This window comes from Protopterus annectens, chromosome 2.part0 (assembly GCF_019279795.1).
Source record: "Protopterus annectens isolate FY-2018-M chromosome 2.part0, PAN1.0, whole genome shotgun sequence".
Classification (NCBI taxonomy): Eukaryota; Metazoa; Chordata; order Ceratodontiformes; family Protopteridae; genus Protopterus; species Protopterus annectens.
Window position 1 is genome coordinate 381,135,792 of NC_056728.1, and position 12,989 is coordinate 381,148,780.

Here is a 12,989-nt window from a genome sequence, read left to right on the forward strand (position 1 = left end):
CCCTCTCCACAAAGGTGGTGTCTCAATGGATCCTGGAAACTATCGCCCCATAAGCCTGACTGGCTTGGTCTGCAAAGCTATGGAAAGGATCATCATGGACCTCATAAATAAAGATACTGGGGACCTACAGACACTGGATACTACCCAGTTCAGCTTTGTTAAGGGCAGATCCTGCCTCTTAAACCTGGTTGATTTCTTTGAAACATTCACCAAGGCCATTGACGAGGGGAAGGTGGTCCACACAGCCTACCTGGACCTCGCAAAAGCTTTCGATACAATACCCTACTCGGGCATTATAGATAAGCTCATCAGCTTAAATATAAACCCCTATGTCACTAGATGGGTTGCAAACTGGCTCAAGGACAGAACCCACATGGTTAGAATTGCTGGAGTGATGTCAGACTCCAAACCAGTTACAAGTGGCGTCCCACAAGACTCAGTCCTGGGACCTCTCTTGTTCGGTATATATTTCTCGGAGGTACAGGCAAACATGGAAGGACTGTGGCTGACCAAGTTTGCAGATGACTGCAAACTGGGCACCATAATCGACTCTCCAGCCGACACAAGCATCCTCCAAAAGGGCCTCATAGAAACAGACAACTGGTGCCAGAGCCATGGCCTCAAGCTAAATGCCAAAAAGTGTATAGTCATCCCCTTTGGCAAAAACAAAGTGCCCACAAATTACCACATAGGTGGTAATCCATTAAGTACAGAAGAAGTAATTAGGGACCTGGGGACCCAAGTTGATACCGATCTCTCATTTGACAACCACGTGGCCAAAGTGGTTAGAAAAACATTTTATATAGCCCACCTAATCATGAAGGGATTCACATCTAGATCAGGGGAGGTCATCGTGCTTCTTTACTCATCCCTCATCATGCCCATAATTGAGTACAATGCCCCTTTTGGGATGTACCTTACCAGACACCTGCAGCAACTGGAAAGACTCCAAAAGTACCTCACCAAGAGGATCAAAGGGCTCAAACAGATGCCATATGCTGCCCGGTTAAAGAAACTCCAGCTCTACTCAGTGGCATACCGCCTGCTCAGAGGCAATCTGTGCCTGACATATAAAGCCATGTCCAACCCGGAATTATTGGACATGCTGCACCTCAGAAAATCCAAATCCCATCGAGCTACGCACTCGAGAGACTTGAACCTCAGCACTGAAATAAATAGGACATGCTGGAGGGACAGATCCATAACCCAGAGGCTCCCTTCACTCTGGAATAAAATCCCAGTCCAGGTTAGGCAGAGTCCCTCATTGACTCTCTTCAAGAGGAATCTTGATGAGTGGATGGGAGATTGTAGGTTTACCCCGGGTATCACTTCTGTGTCACTGTTAGACAGAGGCACAGTATACTAACCTTGAAAAAGGGGATAGCAAAATTCATTTAAAATGGGTGGCGAAAGCCAAACACACTCTGGCTAGGCTTATAAATGCCCTAGGGCAGATAGCCTAGTATGATCCTATGAACCTATGAACCTATGAGTTATACTGTGGTAATGCAGGTGTGCTCTCTAGAGCCTTGAACCAGGTCTCAGTCACTGCACAGATATCAATGTTCTCTATTCTAAGGAGTGCCTCAAGTGAGTGCATTTTGAAATTTAGACTTCTAGCATTGAGTAGCATTACCCTCAGTTTTTGCTTGCCTGTTCCTATTATGGTGGTGAATGTGTCATTTGAACCTTGCCTATAAAAGGCACTATAGGGGCAGCAAGAGCCTTATCCAGTATTTGGAATCCCAGGGGCGACAGGTGCAGGCCATCTCTGGCAAAGCACCGTGGTCTGTCGACCATGTTGTCCATGGCAGACAGATACTGGATCCCCTTAGAATGACACTAGAAGCTTAGCCAATTGTTGAAGTCAATCATTTTGTCCTTGTACTGCTGTATCATTCTGGGTGATGGCAGAATGCTATTCAGGGCTAGGGTCATACCTGCCTGGGCTAGAAGATCGGAGAGCTCTTCCATGTCTTTTTTCATGTAGTCCAGGGAGGTACATCTCAGGTTATTCACACCAACATGGACAATGACAGAGTCATATTTGTACTTGCTGTGGAGTGACCTGAGTGCGTGGGTTATGTGGCGGTTCCTGGCACCTGACAGGCAACTGACAGTAGCCTTCTCCTTGGTTAGCCTGGTGAGTGGGACATCAGTGTGCCTGACTATAGAGTCACCTATGACTAGTGGGTTGGGTATGTTGGTTTGCCTTATGGGCTGTGGTTTATTGGCACATGGAGTCTGTGGGCTATGTGTCATTTGGGTTGTGTTAAGGGTGGAGGTTGCTTGCTTTTCTGCTTTGGAGGTCTCTGTTGCTTGAGCTGATTATTATTGAGAGCCTCTGTGAATGTTTTTGTGTTTCTATGTGTGGATTTTGGTGGTGTAGGTTTAGTGGGACTATGTGATGAGTGTGATATGGTGCAAGTGTTTACCTTCTCCTCTTGACTGTCAAGTTCAGTCTTGGTTTGAGAGAGCTTTACCTCCAGTTTGGCTAGATAAGTGCATCTCTCACAGGTTGTGGTGTTGGGTGGTAGGAGGAGAGGGTTGTCTGTGTACATGAGGCAATTGCTACATTGCCTCAAGATGCCCAGATTCATCAGAAAGACAGGACAGAACACTGGAAGGTGGATATGTCTGAATAAAAATCTACTTTTCTCTAGACAAGTGAGTAAAGTTAGTAAAAGAGCTGTTTTTCTCTAAACAAGTGAGGAAAGTAAGTACAAAAACTCTTTTCCTCTAGGTAAAGAGGAAGGTTGAGTGCTGTAGTAATTTGTAGCTTATTTAGTGCTAACAACAAGTTCTGAACAAGTGCTGAGCATGATTAAGCAAATTCAAGTGCTAAAACTAAGAATCTGTACCTGGATCTTATGGTAGATAGGCTACCTAGGGCTTACCACTCACACTGATAAGTTAGAATGCTTCCGTCCAACACAGAAAGGCTTGGAAGGCTCAGAACCTTACAAACAGTCCTGGGTACAGCAAATCTGTATCTGGACTAGACTAGTTACAGGAAAGGTGAAACACAAGTGCAAATGTGGGCTTTTAAACCAGAAATTTGAAAGAGATGGAAATACTGCCAAACGGCTAATAAACTACAATTTCTGGGCCAGAAACCACTCTTGTGGTAGATAGGCTACCTAGTGCTTACCACTCCCACTGATAAGCTAGAAGGCTTCCCTCCAACACAGAATGTCTTGGGGGGAATCAGAAGCTCACAAACAGTCCTGGATACAGCAAATCTGTCTCTGGACTAGACTAGTTATAGGAAAGGTGGGAAACAAGTGCAAATGCAGGCTTTTAAACCAGAAAGTTAAAAGAGATGTAAAAACTGCCCAAATGGCCAATAAACTACAATTTCTGGGCCAGAAACCACTCTTGTAGTCAATAGGCTACCTAGTGCTTACTACTCACACTGATAAGCTAGAAGGCTTCCCTCCAACACAGAAAGGCTTTGGGGGCTCAGAATTTTACAAACAGTCCTGAATATAGCAAATCTGTATCTGGACTAGACTAGTTACAGGAAAGGTAGGAAACACGTGAAAACACAGGCTTTTAAACCAGAAGGTTGAAAGAGATGGAAAAACTGCCCAAACGACCAATAAACTACAATTTCTGGGCCAGAAACCACTCTTGTGGTTGATAGGCTACCTAGTGCTTACCACTCCCTCTGATAAGCTAGAAGGCTTCACTCCAACACAGAAAGGCTTTGGGGGCTCAGAAGCTTACAAACAGTCCTGATTACAGCAAATCTGTATCTGGACTAAACTAATTACAGGAAAGGCAGGAAACAAGCTTAGAATTTTTTTGAAGGGGTAAAGCAAGAGGGTAGGTATTACAAGGCTTAACCAGTCTTGTGACTCAATTGCCTTGTTTTTCCTATGATTCTATTTTAATTCTTTGCATGACTTTACACAGAATACTTATCAGGCTCATGGGTCTAAAATGGAGTGAGTCTCATGTAACCTTCCCCCTTTGTGAATTGTTGCCACTGACAATTGTTGCTGTAGGACACAGATGTGTTCACATACTGATATTTTATTTAACTTGATCAATAGGTGTTTACAGAAAATTTTCTTTATCCTGTGTAGGAAACAGCCATGACTGAGATTCATAGATGTTTAGTAAATTTTACAGTGCAAATAAATGCTGGTAGGAACAATGTACAGGGTATGGGTGCTTCAGAGTCACAAGTAGCATGGATGTACAAGGGTTGAAATAGTATAGCATACAGTGCATGCGGATGACTTCATAATGATAAAGAAGTCTGGAATCCCATGCAGATTTGAAATGGAGATTATGTAAATGGTGTCAAACATGGCAGAGTAATTTGAAAGCATATAAAACAAGGGCAATTATGCCATAGTGAAATGTATTCTGAACACTGGGGATTTATGTTATACATGCACATGGAGATGGTAGAACAAGAGACAGCAATAGAAGAATATCATGTGTTAGTGGTTACTATTAGAACCAGTTCCCATGACATAGCGTAGCATAGCCATATGCATCACCACCATTGGTAACATCAGTGCCTTTTGCTTCCCATACTGTGAGATAGTGGACTACTATCATGTGGACAGGGAAACCTCATGACCTAGTCAAACCTTTATCATCCGCATGAATAAGTGAGATAGATGCATATATTGCCATCAAGGCTCCACCTGGTCCAAATAAACAGGATGGTGTTTCCCTTCATGAGCTGACAGATGGTATACACCGCACACAGCATTATATATAATATCTGTCAATGCTGCACCCAGACAGTTCCCAAGATTCATTTGTTTGACACATACCTGACCTATAGCAATGGTTCATGTGCGGTGGAGTACCTACAGTCATCTAGTTGGTAGGTGCACACACAGGTGAACTAAATAGGGCAATATACACAGTTACTGCGCAGCAGCAAGCAGATCACATATATTGATATATTGATGTAACTGTTGTGGGTGTCAGATGATGATGATTATGATCCTGAACACTAGATGATATGGAGCCTTGAAATCCCATACCATGGCAGGGATGGAATATAACACAGCCGAAGCTGTAAAGAAAAATGTTGTGGAGAATGTATTTGGACATGTCAAGGGACATTCCACTGTCTTAACAAGATGAGCAGAGCACTGTAATAAGCATTTGATACCCGCAGCAAAAGTTTCATGGTGTGTGCCATGCTGCATAATGTGATACTGCAGAAACATCTGGTACAACAGGGAAAGATCCTAGCAAAGCTCCCTAGAGCAACAGAAAAATAGGTTATAGAGGCTGGGGTTAAAGAGGCAAAAGTAGCAATACCACAGATGAGGAGATGCTGGCACAAAACATTTCTTCATAAAAAGAGGTGATGCCTGGTTCACAGTTATGGGCATTGACACAGGTAACATAAGCTATGCAAGGTAGCATATGGACTGGCCACATTGTGCATTACACAAAACCATATGCATATAGGGCAGGGCATGGTCATCATTTGCACAGCTCCAATACTTTTATATGAAATGTGGGTTGAGGTGGGGTCAGATCCAGCACTAGGTAACCTAGGCAACAGCCTAGGTCCTAGTGCTATTTGGGGGGGGGGGCTAACCTGGCCATATATCCACTCAGAACCCACCATTCTCATTGCGCCCTGCAAGATAAATAAATAAATAAATACAATGCAATAAAATAAAAAAAAAAATAAAAATTCTGTGAATAAAGCACATAAACTGGTACTGTTTATTAATGGATTAAGTGTTTTCTTTCTGAATTAATTTCAGACGTTCTGAAGCTAATATAGAACAAAAGCAAATTCTAAGTTATGTTGGAACTAATATAGAACAAATGTGCTAAAACTATTAATAAACAGTTCAACTGAAACTAATACAGAAAGAAAGAGCTTAATCTATTAATAAATAGTTTGAATCTGTGTGCTTTGTGAGGGCATTTTTATTTTTTATTCAAAGGATCAGTTTGCATCATTGGCTATATTTGGTTATTGATTTAGTTTTCTGCAAAAAAACAAAGAAAAGCAAAAAATAAGTTCCCTTGCCAGGTCTGTTTAATAGTTCATACATGAATGTCTAGCATTTGGTGTGAGTTGAACTCTTGCAACACTGCAGGAGTTTATTTTTTACAATGAACCCATGATGTATCAGGACAGCAATGTAGGATTTATTTTTACTTTAGATATAGAAGCAGTTTATTTTTTTTACACTGAACCTAAACTGGAGATTTTTTAGAGTACTCTTGCAGTACTTGCATTTTGTTTACAATTAACCCATTTTCTTTAGATGTAGCAGCAGTATATTTTATTTTTATTTGTTTGCAATGATCTTGAACCAGAGATTTATAGGGCACTCTCACAGCGCTGGAGTTTTGTTTACAATGAATGCGACTGGGAGATGGAGCAGCCAAGTACATTGCTTTAGCAAAGTTTGTGTGTGTGTGTGTGTGTGTGTGTGTGTGTGTGTGTGTGTGTGTGTGTGTGTGTGTGTGTGTGTGTGTGTGTGTGTGTGTGTGTGCATGAAATGCCCCATTTAGGGTACTCACCTGCTGCCAGAATCACTGATGATTACAGTCAGTCACTGGAGTCATTAAAGTTTCATACATTTTGTGGCTCACAAAATTACATGTTGATATAAAACCTATTTTTCAACTAACTTTTTTAAGTGGTGTAAAATACTCTGCTCTTATCAGTCTTCAGTTCTGCAGAACATCTCTGACTTTGGTCCAAGTCACTTAACCAGAAGGTGCTTTGGGATAACTGGATATTTGGGCTAAGCTTGTCACTGAAATGCAAGCCTAGTAACTAGCTATGAACAAAATTTATTGTAGTAAACAGAAGCATCATCATATGATCCATGTTCTTTGGATGTGATCCATGGTTTTCTTGTTTTGTTGAATGTTGACAGTGTATTTACTATTTAGATGTGAGTAAATTGGGCAGCATGAAGTCTTAGTTAATATTTTAACCATGAATACATTTTTATTTTAGCTTGTTTTTTGCAGGCAGACATGTGAAATGTGCTTCTTGTGCTCCAACACTTTGTCTAGCACTTAGTGCAGATGAATAAGGCCACGGGCTGATTCATGTTATGCCTGGTTTGATTTTCTCAGCCTTCCTTTGTCTTCCATGTGACTTTGCCAAGTTACTTCACCAGAAAGTACTACTGAGCTGCTCCTGAAAAAGGACACTTGTGTCCAGTTGGCTGCCCCAGACTGTTAGCACAAATGTTATACATTTGTCTTTTGAATTTCTGCACTTTTCACATAGGGTCTAATTAGTACTTTACTATATGCTATCTGACTATGAGTCCCAGCATGTATCTTGTAGTTTAATGGGTTGCCAGATATATTTTCACTAAATGTGAGTTTAAAGGGAAGAAATGTTTACCATTTCTCATGCTAACTCTGTTTTTAATGGGAAAGTGTTTTGTTTTGTTTAGAAAATGTCTGACAGTGCTTTTTTTAATGAAAATTTAAAATAAAAGTTTTAAATTAAATCCAAATCTATATGATAAGTATAAAAGTAAAAAAGAAAATAGTATAAACACAGACATAATTGTAAAAGTAAATAAGGAAATTGTTTATTAACTAACAGATTTACCGTGGGTAGGGTCCTGTTTGTCCATAACCTGGCTCTGTTGACTTTACAGGTGTATGCTGCCATGATCCAGCATTACTAGCCATTCAATAGGTCAGACCTGTACTGAGTGTTGTCAGATGGGATAGCTATTCTTGATGACAGAGAAGACATAGGCAGGTCAAATATGAGATACTAGTGCCATGCAAGAATGTAAGCTGCACCCCCCCCCCAAAAAAAAAACAGTGTGTTGTATGCTGTAATACTTCTGATTTTTGTGTGACTTGTGGTTGTTGACCAAAAGCTTCTGCAACATTTACACTGTCTTTAATTGTTTTTTTTACATTGTACTAAAGAATAAATACATTTATTAATTGGTCTGGATTGTGTAATATAGTCTAAATATATTGTATTTTAGTAATATATTTTGAAGTACTTTACAGCCTCCAGCAACTGTGTTATTTTGAGTTTTGATTAGAACTGTCTGCTCTTCAGCATTCATTTTGTAGTCATTATTACATGTTAGAGGTTTACTGTTGCTCATGCTCTGTCAGTTTTTACTGTGATATTTTTGTTTTGTTTAGCAAATGGCCATTAGTGCTGGTGCTCTAAAAATTTGAAAGATCATTTTAAATTAAATCTAATCTATGTAATCATTGTGAAAGTGAACAAGAAAATAGTATGAACACTGACACTTTGAACAGTCTTTATGATAATTAGGGAGAGCTAGCCAAGTAATGGTACACTGGAATGGTTGTGTGTGTAGTGGGGGGGGGGGCTGGTTCATTACCCTGTCTAGAGTCCCATTTGACCATGATCAGGTTCTGGGTTAATGTCATGGGTGGTGAATGTGGCAGACATTTGCTTTATATGGCAGTTGTATGGAGTCATGGCTTTCATCCTCCAATGGTAGGGATGAGCTACACATCATGTCCATAGGTGATGTCTGCTTATCTTAGGGCTAGCTGTGATCCATGGCATGGAAGGTGTAGAACAATAAGATCACATGTTCCCTGATGTGGTGTCCCATGTTGTGAGCCTACTGAGTATTGCTGTCCATGACTTGGACAATGGTCACAAGCAAGCATGGTATTATGTACGCTTGTGACTTGGACAATGGTCACAACCAAGCATGGTATTATGCACGCTCATAAGGGATACTAAAGAGATAAAACTTCAGGACTATTTGCAAGCATCCTGGTGAGGCATCCTAGGTGCTGATCCCAAGGAGCATCAGTGAAACTGTCAGGCTATCAGGTTCTGTGGCCATAGCTAACAGTGATGCTGTCTCAACAAATGTCTGTGTAGTTGTCTGACACTGTAGTGCAGAGGGAGCCTTACTGCGACCCAGGAAACCTGGGTTTGAATAGTGGTCTTATCACTGAAGGAGCCAGACTGGGGGAGTAATGAAAGGGCATGACTCACTCATCTCTGTCTTGGAGGGATTGGAGGGTTTCACATGCATCTGGGGCACATTAGGTGGTATGTTCTTTCTTGTAGAGATTAAAGAGATCATGTTCTATGTAGAGGGGCAGAATAATTTGGAAGAAATGCACCTTGAGCAAGAGATGGGATATCCTTTGCAGAAGGTCAATTGCACACCCTTCCCTGGTGCCTAGTCAAGTGTGTGTGTGTGTGTGTGTGTGTGTGTGTGTGTGTGTGTGTGTGTGTGTGTGTGTGCGTGTGTGTGTGCGTGTGTGTGTGTGTGTGTGTGAGCACGTGTTCCTGCGTGTGCATACGTGTGTGTGTGTGTGTGTGTGTGTGTGTGTGTGTGTCTGTCTGTGTGTGTGTGTGTGTGTGTGTGTGTGTGTGTGTGTGTGTGTGTGTGTGTGTGTGTGTGTGTGTGTGTGTAGTTAGGGGCAGAGATAGAAAATAAGAGAAATGCAAATCATCCTTTATGGCTGTCTAAATGCTGAGCCCTCCTGGTAAATTCTCATTCCAGTAAAGAAGAAGAATGAATGGGATGAGTTGCTGAGATGGTGCTGATGACTGACACACACTGGGATACAAAGTAAAAAAAAAGACACTGATGACTGACATACAGTGGGGATAAAAAGATAAAAAAAAAGAAGTAATGAAAGCACCCATGGGGGATGTACTTATTACCAGTGAGCTCAGCAACAGCATTATGTGCTCCGTCTCACTATACTCTATGTTACTGTGCAGATGATGCACGTCATCATGCAAGCCATGAAGTACACTCACCACCTCTAAAATGTGTAGGTAGCAGATGGTTGTGCCTGGGGTACTGACCTGCACATTTTCTGATTTATACTGGGTGTTGTACCCAGATCAGAGATAGACCTGGAGACATGGAGGTACCGCAAACCCCACACCTCTCCCCTGTGTTGGTACTTGCATCTTGGAGGCAGTACTCATAGGGAGAATGGAAAGGACTCACAATTGCAGAATGTCTACCATGCACTGTAAGTTTATGGGGTCAGCCTGTATCTCCAGATTGGCCCCTGTCATGGGGTGTGGGTGTTACAAAAAGTATCACTGTGTCATTGGACTGTGACATGTGCAGATTGCTTTCATCATCAATGCAGGTGACTTACTGGTATCAAGCATTTGCTGTCATAATGTACTAGTAGCTCCACCAATAGAACCATGAAAGCATGATCACATGTTATCTTTGGAAACACTCACACGTATTGACCTATGTATAATTCTCCTCTGGCATGCAAACTGGTAGATAACAAGATGTACACATGTCATATAGAGGCACAGATACCTCAATGTGCAGGTTGTTGCAGTTGCAACACAGAAGTACCTGAAAGGACAGATATGCAAAACATTTTTGGTGAATCAGTCCTGTCCTACATGCAGTGTACAGTACCATATAGATCTTCCCTCTGGATCTGGGTATTATTAACATGGTGTGATCCCTAGTGACACTTGGATAGACTTTGCCAGACAAGCTATCCTGTCCATGCAACTCTTTGATGTGGTTGTTCACTCATTTCCCCTCTGAGAGGTACAACAGGAACTCTGTGAACTCCGTTGGTGTTGGTGGTAAACCCCATTTTGGACATGTGCTTTATAATGTCTTGTGTCTAGCTCTTTACTCAGAGCTTCATATCATTTACACTTCACTACACCTGTTGTAGAGACCTATTATGGCTCCCTGCAGCATTCATGCTTTGCACCACCTGCTTATTATACAGCTTATATGCACTACCTTTTCCTAAGAGACATATGCTAGATGTTTGCAGGCCCTGTATTAACACCTTTCTCTCCTGGGTGGTACTTTTCCAGCCATTGCCTCTCTTAGGGGCCTGGGGCAAGGTCCATGCACCCATGGGCTGCACAAGACAAGTACTGAGTGTGTATGGCATGTTGTGGAAGTCATGTACATATGGCCATTGTCCCTCTTACCCTATTATGTAGCTGATTAACAGGCCTCTGTAGTGCTCTGCACAGCCCGCAGTGTACTCACTGGAGAAATGGGCATGCCTCCCTTCAATTATTAGCACCACGTAGTGCTGCACACACCCTCTTATACCCCATGATAATGCCATCTACCACAGGTGCTGCTGACACTTTTGGGACAGACTACCAGATAGGCTGTCTTTCTTCACTATTTGTATCTCTAAATCCATAGAGTTACTATGAGAAGTCCTGTATTCCACAATGTGTTATCTTTAAGCATTATCATGCAAAATGGTGCCTACTTTCATATATCTTTCTATAAGAACCCATTAGCATAGAAGTTATGCTAATGAGATATTTAAGTACTGTTGCCTCTGAATCACTGGTGGAACACAATGCATTATCTCTACTGGCCAACACTAGCCATACTCAGCATGGTAATAAGTAAGTTTGTGCCCCTGTAGTCATGCAATTAGCCTGTGTAGACCTGTACTGCTGCAATGAAGCATTGCATTGCACATGTCCATGTGCATGGTGCTACCATTTTGCTGCTCCAGTTAACCAGAGTGAGTGGACAAGGCTTCCTCAGGACACTGTGAATGGAGGGTCTCTGGTATGGTGTGTATGGAAGAACAAGATATCCTTGCACTTTTTATATAGCCATTTTTTCAAGTGACTGTAGGAACAGGACAATGGCTCTTTCTGAAAGTCAAATGTCTGGCATGACCTTGTGAGGGTGATTAGTGATGTCACTAGCATAATCTGTTCCACTAAGAAGTACTGGCATCAATGCAGTGACCAGCAGTTGGTGTAACTCTGACTTACTTCAGCAGTGGGAGGCAGTGGTTAGTGAGAGTGTGAGAGAGAGAGAGCGAGAGAATGCCATGTACTGTAAGTATTGCTTCTTTTCATATATGTTACATAATACATTTGTTTATACATTGTTTTTAGTAGTGCTGGAGTGAGAGCTCAACATGATAGGATGTTGCAGAAGGTGAGAAAAAATTTCCAAGCAGCAAGGTATATCAGAACTGTCATTTCACTGTAAAACTGCATTTCTGTGAATATCAACTGTGTACTAAGCTATGTGTGCATGCTAAATTGATCGATATTTCTCATTCATTTGTAGTACCAGTAGAGTTGGTGGACCTGTAGCAATCACCTCTGATTGCTTCTGCCAATGCCACCTTTACTGAGTCACCAGTGATCTAGCAACTCTGTCTTCAAGTAGGGGATGATTCACACCATGCTGAAGGTGACCTGCAGAATTCATGTATTGCCTCCATGGACATTTCTTAGGAAGGAAATGTAGGCTGCTCTTCTGACAGTGATGTAAAGGGGTCTACAGTTATCTCCCAAGCATCCTTTGTGGAGGCTATTGTCTATCAAATTGTGTCTGCAGCTGGATTCACAACTGAGAACCAAGGAGTGCCTTTTAGTGCAATCTGTTAAGTGGTGTGACTAGCATGTCCCAATCAAGAGGACACCGGGAACACAGCCTGCCTAGAACACTAGGTGCAGAGGTAACTGATGGCTGCATGGTGTCTTCTGGGATCACTGGGAGTCACTCTATGGCCTCTGCCTATCTCCACCCAGCCATTCCCCTCTCAGGTAAGTCTTTCCATGTACCTTATTCATTGTTTATCCCATTCCATTAATAGTCATCAGACCTCTGTCCTGACCATATCTATGTCTGTATTTTATACTTTTTCATCTGCAGCTACAGCCTTCCCCTTTCCCACCCACAAAAATTGCTCACTACCTTATGCATGCAGCCTTCCTCATAATATGCTGCACATGGGGCTCAACACCTCAAATATGCATTGTCCTCTCCCACCTCACCACATATGATATATTATGGTTACTCATTGTCCTCTCCCTCATCACAATGTATGATATATTATGATTACTCATTGTCCTCTCCCTCATCACTATGTACAATATATTATGATTACTCATTGTCCTCTCCCTCATCACTATGTACAATATATTATGATTACTCATTGTCCTCTCCCTCATCACTACGTATGATATATTATGATTACTCATTGTCCTCTCC